Source organism: Malaclemys terrapin, chromosome 7, assembly GCF_027887155.1.
Source record: "Malaclemys terrapin pileata isolate rMalTer1 chromosome 7, rMalTer1.hap1, whole genome shotgun sequence".
In the NCBI taxonomy this organism is placed as follows: Eukaryota; Metazoa; Chordata; order Testudines; family Emydidae; genus Malaclemys; species Malaclemys terrapin.
This window is the reverse complement of record NC_071511.1, coordinates 117,868,630-117,882,955: the sequence shown is the minus strand read 5'-3', so window position 1 is coordinate 117,882,955 and position 14,326 is coordinate 117,868,630. Positions and strand designations below refer to the sequence as shown.

Here is a 14,326-nt window from a genome sequence, read left to right as displayed (position 1 = left end):
ATGCCATGTGTCTGAGCTAGACTAAGTGTCCAAACTAGATTTAAAACTCCTTGGGGCAAGGTTCATACTATATGTGCATGTATAATTCCAAACTCATTACTGGCACGCAATAAACAATATTAAAAACCCAACACAAGTCCATATTGCATGTGGAGAAGCCTGCATTAAGATAATCCTTTTTAAATAGAATATTTCATCATCAATATAATAAATTCAGTTAATATCACTCCATGAAAGATTAATAAGCCAATAAATCAAAAGCATTAAAAGAAGAAAGTGTTACAATGAGCACTTGCACAAGTCAGACATTTTGAAATCAAGTACTAGTATTCACTACAAATTGTGATTTATATTTCATAAAATAATACTGTATATATTGAATATAAATTTATATGAGTGGATGCTGATTCTTTCATTTATTACCACAGAGAAATATCTTAAAGTCCAGATCCTGCAAATACATATAGGAGTACTCTCCACTGAACTCAACGGGCATATTCTTGTATATAAATGTTTGCAGGATCAAAGACTAAAATCACTAATCCAAAATTTTACTTCATTTAATCTCCATCCCAGGCAATCAACCAGCCTCAGCACAGGGAAATGGACTAGATGAAGTCTGGCGGTCCCTTTAAGCCCTACATTTCTATGATTCTAAACAACCAGTCAACCCTGGAGCCATCCTGCAAGCACTCCATGCACAAAATTCTCAACTTCAATGAAAATTTTAAACTTGGTCATTTTACAGAATTAGGCCCTTTGGCCCCAATCCTGAAAAAATTTATTCATGTGCATAACTTTATACATTGTGAGTACAAAAAGTTACATGTGAATAAATCTTTGCAGGTTCAGGGCCTTTATTTGCCTTTTGCTTTACTGGGTCTTAAGCACACTAATACTCTAAGTAGTCCATAAATACAAATATGATGCTCATACATATTCAGAAAGATATGTCCCCTAATTCACTTCTGGGTCACCTTGGCCACATGTGTGTGCATACACAACCACTTGAAGTCAAACACTGGATATAAAAAGTAATTTAAGCAATGGCAATTTCATACATAAATCTACAGAGAAAAAAAATTCTTCCAGCACCTAAACCCCCTTGAACAGCTTATGCTCTGAACCAGCTTCAATAAATATGTCAATCTAATGTGAATCCGCATGGCATAAAAATACACAGCAGACTCAAATGATCTGCCAAAAATAAAAGTACAAATGCTGAGCACAAGTATATGGTGTAGAATGTTCCTGAGCAATAGGGGGGCACATTGCCAAGGGGACTGCGCTGAGCTCACACAGAGGCAATGTCAGAGGAGGAGCAGACCATATTGGCAATGAAACTGCACTGTCCTACTGAAGCTCACGTGGAGTTGGGCAACAGCTATGACAGAATCAGCAAGGTGCAATAAAGGTTTGTGGCTCCATTTGTCTGGAATGAGTGAGCAAAAAGGTGCGTGAGAGGGCAATCTTAATAAGTCTCCCAGCATCTAATTCCAATCTTCAATACAGAGTACAGCCTGAATCTCTGCAGCTCACTGAATGCTTCATCCCATTCCAGCCCTCCAGGAAAGGCAGAAGCAACCCATAACTGCCCCCCTCCAATACACACTAACTTCCCCTGCACCCTCCACACTATACCCCCATGCCTCTGCCCCCAGCATGCATCCCCCACACCCACTACACACACACTGTCCTCCGTGCCCCCACCCCCGCTATTCCCTTGTGCCACACCACCCCAGGCATGGTATTCCCTCGTACCACACCGCCCCCACCCACGCTATGCCCTCTGTACCCTCCCCCCATCCTCCCTGGGACCCCCACATTAGGACCCCTGTGCCACCTCCACCCATCCCTGCACCCTCCCCACACACTATACCCCCATGCCTCTACCCCCAGCATGCATCCCCGACACCCACTACACACACGCTATCCCTTGTGCCTCCACCCACGCTATTCCCTTGTGCCACACTGCCCCCACCCACCTCTGCAAGCCCCCCCACACTATTCCCTTGTGCCACACTGCCCCCACCCACTTCTGCAGCCCCCCCACACTATTCCCTTGTGCCACACTGCCCCCACCCACTTCTGCAAGCCTTCCCACACTATTCCCTTGTGCCACACTGCCCCCACCCCCCTCTGCACCACTCCCCACACTATTCCCTTGTGCCACACTGCTCCCACCCCCCTCTGCCCCACCACACTATTCCCTTGTGCCACACCGCCCCCACCCCCCTCTGAACCCCGCACACTATTCCCTTGTGCCACACCGCCCCCACCTCCCTCTGCACCCCCCCACACTATTCCCTTGTGCCACACCGCCCCCACCTCCCTCTGCACCCCCCCACACTATTCCCTTGTGCCACACCGCCCCCACCCCCCTCTGCACCCCCCCACACTATTCCCTTGTGCCACACCGCCCCCACCTCCCTCTACACCTCCCCACACTATTCCCTTGTGCCACACCGCCCCACCTCCCTCTGCACCCCCCCACACTATTCCCTTGTGCCACACTGCCCCCACCTCCCTCTGCACCCCCTCACACTATTCCCTTGTGCCACACCGCCCCCACCTCCCTCTACACCCCCCCACACTATTCCCTTGTGCCACACCGCCCCCACCTCCCTCTGCACCCCCCCACACTATTCCCTTGTGCCACACCGCCCCACCTCCCTCTGCACCCCCCCACACTATTCCCTTGTGCCACACCGCCCCACCTCCCTCTACACCCCCCCACACTATTCCCTTGTGCCACACCGCCCCCACCCCCCTCTGAACCCCCCACACTATTCCCTTGTGCCACACCTCCCTCTGCACTCCCCTACACTATTCCCTTGTGCCACACCGCCCCCACCTCCCTCTACACCCCCCCACACTATTCCCTTGTGCCACACCGCCCCCACCTCCCTCTGCACCCCCCCACACTATTCCCTTGTGCCACACCGCCCCACCTCCCTCTACACCCCCCCACACTATTCCCTTGTGCCACACTGCCCCACCTCCCTCTGCACCCCCCCACACTATTCCCTTGTGCCACACCGCCCCACCTCCCTCTACACCCCCCCACACTATTCCCTTGTGCCACACCGCCCCCACCCCCCTCTGAACCCCCCACACTATTCCCTTGTGCCACACCGCCCCACCTCCCTCTGCACCCCCCCACACTATTCCCTTGTGCCACACCACCGCCACCCCCCTCTGCCCCCCCGCACTATTCCCTTGTGCCACACCGCCCCCACCTCCCTCTACACCCCCCCACACTATTCCCTTGTGCCACACCGCCCCACCTCCCTCTGCACCCCCCCACACTATTCCCTTGTGCCACACCGCCCCCACCTCCCTCTGCACCCCCCCACACTATTCCCTTGTGCCACACCGCCCCCACCCCCCTCTGCACCCCCCCCACACTATTCCCTTGTGCCACACCGCCCCCACCTCCCTCTACACCTCCCCACACTATTCCCTTGTGCCACACCGCCCCACCTCCCTCTGCACCCCCCCACACTATTCCCTTGTGCCACACCGCCCCCACCTCCCTCTGCACCCCCCCACACTATTCCCTTGTGCCACACCGCCCCCACCTCCCTCTGCACCCCCCCACACTATTCCCTTGTGCCACACCGCCCCCACCTCCCTCTACACCCCCCCACACTATTCCCTTGTGCCACACCGCCCCCACCTCCCTCTGCACCCCCCCACACTATTCCCTTGTGCCACACCGCCCCACCTCCCTCTACACCTCCCCACACTATTCCCTTGTGCCACACCGCCCCCACCCCCCTCTGAACCCCCCACACTATTCCCTTGTGCCACACCTCCCTCTGCACTCCCCTACACTATTCCCTTGTGCCACACCGCCCCCACCTCCCTCTACACCCCCCCACACTATTCCCTTGTGCCACACCGCCCCCACCTCCCTCTGCACCCCCCCACACTATTCCCTTGTGCCACACCGCCCCACCTCCCTCTACACCCCCCCACACTATTCCCTTGTGCCACACCGCCCCACCTCCCTCTGCCCCCCCCCACACTATTCCCTTGTGCCACACCGCCCCACCTCCCTCTGCCCCCCCCACACTATTCCCTTGTGCCACACCGCCCCACCTCCCTCTGCCCCCCCCACACTATTCCCTTGTGCCACACCGCCCCCACCTCCCTCTGCACCCCCCCACACTATTCCCTTGTGCCACACCGCCCCCACCCCCCTCTGAACCCCTCACACTATTCCCTTGTGCCACACCGCCCCCACCTCCCTCTGCACCCCCCCACACTATTCCCTTGTGCCACACCGCCCCACCTCCCTCTGCCCCCCCCCACACTATTCCCTTGTGCCACACCGCCCCACCTCCCTCTGCCCCCCCCCACACTATTCCCTTGTGCCACACCGCCCCCACCTCCCTCTGCACCCCCCCACACTATTCCCTTGTGCCACACCGCCCCCACCCCCCTCTGAACCCCTCACACTATTCCCTTGTGCCACACCGCCCCCACCTCCCTCTGCACCCCCCCACACTATTCCCTTGTGCCACACCGCCCCACCTCCCTCTGCCCCCCCCCACACTATTCCCTTGTGCCACACCGCCCCCACCTCCCTCTGCACCCCCCCACACTATTCCCTTGTGCCACACCGCCCCCACCCCCCTCTGAACCCCTCACACTATTCCCTTGTGCCACACCGCCCCCACCTCCCTCTGCACCCCCCCACACTATTCCCTTGTGCCACACCGCCCCCAACTCCCTCTGCACCCCCCCACACTATTCCCTTGTGCCACACCGCCCCCAACTCCCTCTGCACCCCCCCACACTATTCCCTTGTGCCACACCGCCCCCACCTCCCTCTACACCTCCCCACACTATTCCCTTGTGCCACACCGCCCCCACCTCCCTCTGCACCCCCCCACACTATTCCCTTGTGCCACACCGCCCCCACCTCCCTCTGCACCCCCCCCGCGCTATTCCCTTGTGCCACACCGCCCCACCTCCCTCTGCACCCCCCCCGCGCTATTCCCTTGTGCCACACCGCCCCACCTCCCTCTGCACCCCCAACTATCTCCACCATCCTCCCTGCGCCCCCCGCCAGTTAAGAAACCTTCCCTCTCACCGTGCACCGGGGACCCGCACACACCGCCCGCCCCGCAGCTCGCCGGAGCGCACCGGCTCCCGGCCCCCCCGCTACTCACGGGTCTGGGCCCGGCTCCTGCGCACGCTCCCGGCGGCGGCCGCGCCAGAGACTCCGTCAGAGCCTGGCACAAGGACCCGCGGCGGCGCGGGCCTGACGCGTTTCCTGAGCGCCCGTCTCCATGGTGCGGAGCGCACGCCGGCCCCTCCCCCAACACACACACACACACACACACACACACAGGGACACTTCTAACCCCGCCCCCCAGGCAGACCCAGCACTGAGTCCCCCACCCCTGCACTGCCCCCCGCCTGCCACTGCCCCTCCACCCCAGCATCTCCAGTCCTCCAGCCCTGCATTAACCCCTGCCCCTGCCCCTGCCCCTCCACCCCAGCATCTCCAGTCCTCCAGCCCTGCATTAACCCCTGCCCCTCTCACTGCCCCTCCACCCCAGCATCTCCAGTCCTCCAGCCCTGCATTAACCCCTGCCCCTCTCACTGCCCCTCCACCCCAGCATCTCCAGTCCTCCAGCCCTGCATTAACCCCTGCCCCTCTCACTGCCCCTCCACCCCAGCATCTCCAGTCCTCCAGCCCTGCATTAACCCCTGCCCCTCTCACTGCCCCTCCACCCCAGCATCTCCAGTCCTCCAGCCCTGCATTAACCCCTGCCCCTCTCACTGCCCCTCCACCCCAGCATCTCCAGTCCTCCAGCCCTGCATTAACCCCTGCCCCTCTCACTGCCCCTCCACCCCAGCATCTCCAGTCCTCCAGCCCTGCATTAACCCCTGCCCCTGTCACTGCCCCTCCACCCCAGCATCTCCAGTCCTCCAGCCCTGCATTAACCCCTGCCCCTCTCACTGCCCCTCCACCCCAGCATCTCCAGTCCTGCATTAACCCCTGCCCCTCTCACTGCCCCTCCACCCCAGCATCTCCAGTCCTCCAGCCCTGCATTAACCCCTGCCCCTCTCACTGCCCCTCCACCCCAGCATCTCCAGTCCTCCAGCCCTGCATTAACCCCTGCCCCTCTCACTGCCCCTCCACCCCAGCATCTCCAGTCCTCCAGCCCTGCATTAACCCCTGCCCCTCTCACTGCCCCTCCACCCCAGCATCTCCAGTCCTCCAGCCCTGCATTAACCCCTGCCCCTGTCACTGCCCCTCCACCCCAGCATCTCCAGTCCTCCAGCCCTGCATTAACCCCTGCCCCTGCCCCTGCCCCTCCACCCCAGCATCTCCAGTCCTCCAGCCCTGCATTAACCCCTGCCCCTCTCACTGCACCTCCACCCCAGCATCTCCAGTCCTCCAGCCCTGCATTAACCCCTGCCCCTCTCACTGCCCCTCCACCCCAGCATCTCCAGTCCTGCATTAACCCCTGCCCCTCTCACTGCCCCTCCACCCCAGCATCTCCAGCCCTGCATTAACCCCTGCCCCTCTCACTGCACCTCCACCCCAGCATCTCCAGTCCTCCAGCCCTGCATTAACCCCTGCCCCTCTCACTGCCCCTCCACCCCAGCATCTCCAGTCCTCCAGCCCTGCATTAACCCCTGCCCCTCTCACTGCCCCTCCACCCCAGCATCTCCAGTCCTCCAGCCCTGCATTAACCCCTGCCCCTCTCACTGCCCCTCCACCCCAGCATCTCCAGTCCTCCAGCCCTGCATTAACCCCTGCCCCTCTCACTGCCCCTCCACCCCAGCATCTCCAGTCCTCCAGCCCTGCATTAACCCCTGCCCCTGCCCCTGCCCCTCCACCCCAGCATCTCCAGTCCTCCAGCCCTGCATTAACCCCTGCCCCTCTCACTGCCCCTCCACCCCAGCATCTCCAGTCCTCCAGCCCTGCATTAACCCCTGCCCCTCTCACTGCCCCTCCACCCCAGCATCTCCAGTCCTCCAGCCCTGCATTAACCCCTGCCCCTGCCACTGCCCCTCCACCCCAGCATCTCCAGTCCTCCAGCCCTGCATTAACCCCTGCCCCTGCCACTGCCCCTCCACCCCAGCATCTCCAGTCCTCCAGCCCTGCATTAACCCCTGCCCCTGCCACTGCCCCTCCACCCCAGCATCTCCAGTCCTCCAGCCCTGCATTAACCCCTGCCCCTCTCACTGCCCCTCCACCCCAGCATCTCCAGTCCTCCAGCCCTGCATTAACCCCTGCCCCTGTCACTGCCCCTCCACCCCAGCATCTCCAGTCCTCCAGCCCTGCATTAACCCCTGCCCCTCTCACTGCCCCTCCACCCCAGCATCTCCAGTCCTCCAGCCCTGCATTAACCCCTGCCCCTCTCACTGCCCCTCCACCCCAGCATCTCCAGTCCTCCAGCCCTGCATTAACCCCTGCCCCTCTCACTGCCCCTCCACCCCAGCATCTCCAGTCCTCCAGCCCTGCATTAACCCCTGCCCCTGTCACTGCCCCTCCACCCCAGCATCTCCAGTCCTCCAGCCCTGCATTAACCCCTGCCCCTCTCACTGCCCCTCCACCCCAGCATCTCCAGTCCTCCAGCCCTGCATTAACCCCTGCCCCTCTCACTGCCCCTCCACCCCAGCATCTCCAGTCCTCCAGCCCTGCATTAACCCCTGCCCCTCTCACTGCCCCTCCACCCCAGCATCTCCAGTCCTCCAGCCCTGCATTAACCCCTGCCCCTCTCACTACCCCTCCACCCCAGCATCTCCAGTCCTCCAGCCCTGCATTAACCCCTGCCCCTCTCACTGCCCCTCCACCCCAGCATCTCCAGTCCTCCAGCCCTGCATTAACCCCTGCCCCTCTCACTGCCCCTCCACCCCAGCATCTCCAGTCCTCCAGCCCTGCATTAACCCCTGCCCCTCTCACTGCCCCTCCACCCCAGCATCTCCAGTCCTCCAGCCCTGCATTAACCCCTGCCCCTCTCACTGCCCCTCCACCCCAGCATCTCCAGTCCTCCAGCCCTGCATTAACCCCTGCCCCTCTCACTGCCCCTCCACCCCAGCATCTCCAGTCCTCCAGCCCTGCATTAACCCCTGCCCCTGTCACTGCCCCTCCACCCCAGCATCTCCAGTCCTCCAGCCCTGCATTAACCCCTGCCCCTGCCCCTGCCCCTCCACCCCAGCATCTCCAGTCCTCCAGCCCTGCATTAACCCCTGCCCCTCTCACTGCACCTCCACCCCAGCATCTCCAGTCCTCCAGCCCTGCATTAACCCCTGCCCCTCTCACTGCCCCTCCACCCCAGCATCTCCAGTCCTGCATTAACCCCTGCCCCTCTCACTGCCCCTCCACCCCAGCATCTCCAGCCCTGCATTAACCCCTGCCCCTCTCACTGCACCTCCACCCCAGCATCTCCAGTCCTCCAGCCCTGCATTAACCCCTGCCCCTCTCACTGCCCCTCCACCCCAGCATCTCCAGTCCTCCAGCCCTGCATTAACCCCTGCCCCTGTCACTGCCCCTCCACCCCAGCATCTCCAGTCCTCCAGCCCTGCATTAACCCCTGCCCCTGCCCCTGCCCCTCCACCCCAGCATCTCCAGTCCTCCAGCCCTGCATTAACCCCTGCCCCTCTCACTGCACCTCCACCCCAGCATCTCCAGTCCTCCAGCCCTGCATTAACCCCTGCCCCTCTCACTGCCCCTCCACCCCAGCATCTCCAGTCCTGCATTAACCCCTGCCCCTCTCACTGCCCCTCCACCCCAGCATCTCCAGCCCTGCATTAACCCCTGCCCCTCTCACTGCACCTCCACCCCAGCATCTCCAGTCCTCCAGCCCTGCATTAACCCCTGCCCCTCTCACTGCCCCTCCACCCCAGCATCTCCAGTCCTCCAGCCCTGCATTAACCCCTGCCCCTCTCACTGCCCCTCCACCCCAGCATCTCCAGTCCTCCAGCCCTGCATTAACCCCTGCCCCTGCCCCTGCCCCTCCACCCCAGCATCTCCAGTCCTCCAGCCCTGCATTAACCCCTGCCCCTCTCACTGCCCCTCCACCCCAGCATCTCCAGTCCTGCATTAACCCCTGCCCCTCTCACTGCCCCTCCACCCCAGCATCTCCAGCCCTGCATTAACCCCTGCCCCTGTCACTGCCCCTCCACCCCAGCATCTCCAGTCCTCCAGCCCTGCATTAACCCCTGCCCCTCTCACTGCCCCTCCACCCCAGCATCTCCAGTCCTCCAGCCCTGCATTAACCCCTGCCCCTCTCACTGCCCCTCCACCCCAGCATCTCCAGTCCTCCAGCCCTGCATTAACCCCTGCCCCTGTCACTGCCCCTCCACCCCAGCATCTCCAGTCCTCCAGCCCTGCATTAACCCCTGCCCCTCTCACTGCCCCTCCACCCCAGCATCTCCAGTCCTCCAGCCCTGCATTAACCCCTGCCCCTCTCACTGCCCCTCCACCCCAGCATCTCCAGTCCTCCAGCCCTGCATTAACCCCTGCCCCTCTCACTGCCCCTCCACCCCAGCATCTCCAGTCCTCCAGCCCTGCATTAACCCCTGCCCCTCTCACTACCCCTCCACCCCAGCATCTCCAGTCCTCCAGCCCTGCATTAACCCCTGCCCCTCTCACTGCCCCTCCACCCCAGCATCTCCAGTCCTCCAGCCCTGCATTAACCCCTGCCCCTCTCACTGCCCCTCCACCCCAGCATCTCCAGTCCTCCAGCCCTGCATTAACCCCTGCCCCTCTCACTGCCCCTCCACCCCAGCATCTCCAGTCCTCCAGCCCTGCATTAACCCCTGCCCCTCTCACTGCCCCTCCACCCCAGCATCTCCAGTCCTCCAGCCCTGCATTAACCCCTGCCCCTGTCACTGCCCCTCCACCCCAGCATCTCCAGTCCTCCAGCCCTGCATTAACCCCTGCCCCTGCCCCTGCCCCTCCACCCCAGCATCTCCAGTCCTCCAGCCCTGCATTAACCCCTGCCCCTCTCACTGCACCTCCACCCCAGCATCTCCAGTCCTCCAGCCCTGCATTAACCCCTGCCCCTCTCACTGCCCCTCCACCCCAGCATCTCCAGTCCTGCATTAACCCCTGCCCCTCTCACTGCCCCTCCACCCCAGCATCTCCAGCCCTGCATTAACCCCTGCCCCTCTCACTGCACCTCCACCCCAGCATCTCCAGTCCTCCAGCCCTGCATTAACCCCTGCCCCTCTCACTGCCCCTCCACCCCAGCATCTCCAGTCCTCCAGCCCTGCATTAACCCCTGCCCCTCTCACTGCCCCTCCACCCCAGCATCTCCAGTCCTCCAGCCCTGCATTAACCCCTGCCCCTGTCACTGCCCCTCCACCCCAGCATCTCCAGTCCTCCAGCCCTGCATTAACCCCTGCCCCTGCCCCTGCCCCTCCACCCCAGCATCTCCAGTCCTCCAGCCCTGCATTAACCCCTGCCCCTCTCACTGCACCTCCACCCCAGCATCTCCAGTCCTCCAGCCCTGCATTAACCCCTGCCCCTCTCACTGCCCCTCCACCCCAGCATCTCCAGTCCTGCATTAACCCCTGCCCCTCTCACTGCCCCTCCACCCCAGCATCTCCAGCCCTGCATTAACCCCTGCCCCTCTCACTGCACCTCCACCCCAGCATCTCCAGTCCTCCAGCCCTGCATTAACCCCTGCCCCTCTCACTGCCCCTCCACCCCAGCATCTCCAGTCCTCCAGCCCTGCATTAACCCCTGCCCCTCTCACTGCCCCTCCACCCCAGCATCTCCAGTCCTCCAGCCCTGCATTAACCCCTGCCCCTGCCCCTGCCCCTCCACCCCAGCATCTCCAGTCCTCCAGCCCTGCATTAACCCCTGCCCCTCTCACTGCCCCTCCACCCCAGCATCTCCAGTCCTGCATTAACCCCTGCCCCTCTCACTGCCCCTCCACCCCAGCATCTCCAGCCCTGCATTAACCCCTGCCCCTCTCACTGCACCTCCACCCCAGCATCTCCAGTCCTCCAGCCCTGCATTAACCCCTGCCCCTCTCACTGCACCTCCACCCCAGCATCTCCAGTCCTCCAGCCCTGCATTAACCCCTGCCCCTGCCCCTCCACCCCAGCATCTCCAGTCCTCCAGCCCTGCATTAACCCCTGCCCCTCTCACTGCCCCTCCACCCCAGCATCTCCAGCCCTGCATTAACCCCTGGCCCTCTCACTGCACCTCCACCCCAGCATCTCCAGTCCTCCAGCCCTGCATTAACCCCTGCCCCTCTCACTGCACCTCCATCACCCTACACCCACCTCCCTTCCTCCAATCCTCCAGGTCCTGGTTGATCCCTCACTGCATCTCCAGCCTCCCACACACACAACAGCATTTCCAACGCCCCATTCCAGCACTCCCCATTCCAACACTAATCCACGCGCGCACCCACATGTTTATTAGTAGTAGTTTTACAGTACTGGCTTGAGGCCTAACCAAGATCAGGGCCAGCTCCATCATGCTTGGCTTGATACAAATATATAGCAAGAGACCATTTATGGCCCAATTTTCACAGATGTTGAGCACTCAGAGCTCCCACTGATTTGCTTAAGACTTCTGAAAATAAGGTCATTTGTGACACACTATCTCTAATACACAATTATTGATGAGGTAACAGATTAAAAATAATCACTTAGCGTGTTCAGTCTCTTAGAGAACAATGCATTGGGAATGGTCGTGTTTTTAATAGAATGGCATAACTGCTTACTGATGATTTTACATATTTGAGGAACCATGAGAAATCTGATATCACCTGGATGGGGTAATATCACCCATGTGCTGATTTTAATCACAAATTATTACTTGAGGCAGTGATGTAATTGTTTAATCCCTAAAACAAATATTGCTGAAACATTGGCTGGTTTATGGTAATTTTGCTTCCAAGTCAGAATTGCATGAAAAAGTTATGTGGTATGATGTTTATATTTGTTTAATGATTTAATAGTCCTGAAAGCTGGATTTATTTTGAAAATGGAACAATCACATGAAATTCAAGGCAAATGGCAGAGAGGAGAAAGAACTCAAGTTTAGTGAATGTTTATTGAGGTTGCTAGACACAAATAGATCCTGGACTGGTAATTCTTCCTGGATTTGTAGGTCCTGGATTAAAGACAGCCTCCCTTTGTCCTAATCTGAGCTAAGTATCCATGGAAGGGATTGCTACTACATTACCATCTGAAGGTTGGAGTCTCCACTGCCGGGCACTGTGCAAAGTGGGTATAAAGTACTACCAAATCAGAATAACAGTGTTTTTCACCCACTTTGCACAGGTTTAATAAACTACACGGTGCAAGAGAACCAGATCCTGGTTGTTTCTGATAGCTGCCAAAAATAGTCCTAAATTTCTGTCAGATTTACTTTAGCAAAAATATCCACAGATAATACCAGCACTTGCATACTTATCTAGCCTTGCCTTCCCACAGCTGGAAGCCTGCAGGAAAATATCAATGTTGTGTTACAGTTTATACCTAAAGGAGAATCTCCTTTAGCTCATGTGACAAAGGTTCTACTTTTGGATCCAAGTTTCCTTTAATTTAAGGCTCAGCAAGAAGAGGGTTTTTTTCATGCTGTTGCAATGTTGTCTATACAGAAGACTGAAGCAAAAGAAAACCTGTTTTCCAAGTTGCAAATACATAATATGAAGACATAATCTGGTGAAATTTAAGAACACAAGAATGGCCATACTGGGTCAGACCAAAGGTCTATCCAGCCCAGTATCCTGTCTACTGACAGTGACCAAAGCCAGGTGTCCTAGACAGAGTGAACCCAACAGGTAATGATCAAGTGATCTCTCTCCTGCCATCCATCTCCATTCTCTGACAAACAGAGGCTAGGGACACCATTCCTTACCCATCCTGGCTAATAGCCATTAATGGACTTAACTTCCATGAATTTATCTAGTTCTCTTTTAAACCCAGTTATAGTCCTAGCCTTCACAATCTCCTCAGGCAAGGAGTTCCACAGGTTGACTGTGTGCTATGTGAAGAAGAACTTCCTTTGATTTGTTTTAACCTGCTGCCCATTAATTTCATTTGGTGGCCCCTAGTTCTTATATTAAGGGAACAAGTAAATAACTTTTCCTTATTCCCTTTCTTCACACCACCCATGATTTTATATACCTCTATCATATCCCCCCTCTTTTCCAAGCTGAAAAATCCTAGCCTCTTTAATCTCTCCTCAGATGGGTCCCGTTCCAAACCCCTAATCATTTTAGTTGCCTTTCTCGGAACCTTTTCCAATGCCAGTATATCTTTTTTGAGATGAGGAGACCACATCTGTACACAGTATTCAAGATGTGGGCGTACCATGGATTTAAATAAGGGCAATAAGATATTCTCCGTCTAATTCTCTATCCCTTTTTTAATGATTCCTAACATCCTGTTTGCTTTTTTGACTGCTGCTGCACACTGCATGGACGTCTTCAGAGAACTATCCACGATGACTCCAAGATCTCTTTCCTGATTAGTTGTAGCTAAATTAGCCCCCATCATATTGTATGTATAGTTGGGGTTATATTTTCCAATGTGCATTACTTTACATTTATCCAGATTAAATTTCATTTGCCATTGTGCTGCCCAATCACTTAGTTTTGTGAGATCTTTTTGAAGTTCTTCACAGTCTGCTTTGGTCTTAACTATCTTGAGCAGTTTAGTATCATCCGCAACCTTTGCCACCTCACTGTTTACTCCTTTCTCCAGATCATTTATGAATAAGTTGAATAGGATTGGTCCTAGGAATGACCCTTGGGGAACACCTCTAGTTACCCTCTCCATTCTGAAAATTTACCATTTATTCATACACTTTGGCCTGGTCTACACTACGACTTTAATTCGGATTTATCAGCTTTAATTCGAATTAACCCTGTAACCGTCCACACAACGACGCCATTTAATTCGATGTAAAGGGCCCTTTAAATCGATTTCTGTACTCCACCCCAACGAGCGGAGTAGCGCCAAAATCGATTTTAGCAATTCGAATTAGGGTTAGTGTGGCCGCAATTCGATGGTATTGGCCTCCGGGAGCTATCCCACAGTGCATCATTGTGACCGCTCTGGACAGCAATCCGAACTCGGATGCACTGGCCAGGTAGACAGGAAAAGCCCCGTGAACATTTGAACTTCATTTCCTGTTTGCCCAGCGTGGAGAGCACAGGTGACCACAGATACCTCATCAGCACAGGTAACAATGCAGGCTGATAATCGAAAAAGAGCACCAGCATGGACCGTGAGGGAGGTACTGGATCTGATCGCTGTATGGGGAGAGGATTCAGTGCTTGCAGAACTTCGTTCTAAAAGACGAAATGCAAAAACTTTTGAAAAA

General features: G+C 57.3%; 1 protein-coding gene across 2 annotated transcripts in view; it reads right to left on the bottom strand.

The window, feature by feature from the left end:
- Positions 1–5,266, bottom strand: part of GPAM (glycerol-3-phosphate acyltransferase, mitochondrial) — a 50,056-nt gene extending 44,790 nt beyond the window's left edge. Inside the window, exon 1 of one of the 2 annotated variants that reach the window (XM_054034102.1) lies at positions 5,181–5,266. The gene's annotated coding sequence lies outside the window, so the exon portion shown is untranslated. Of the gene's footprint in view, positions 1–5,101 lie in introns of both variants that reach the window. The other variant, XM_054034101.1, reaches the window with a different exon arrangement.
- Positions 5,267–14,326: the final 9,060 nt, after the last annotated feature.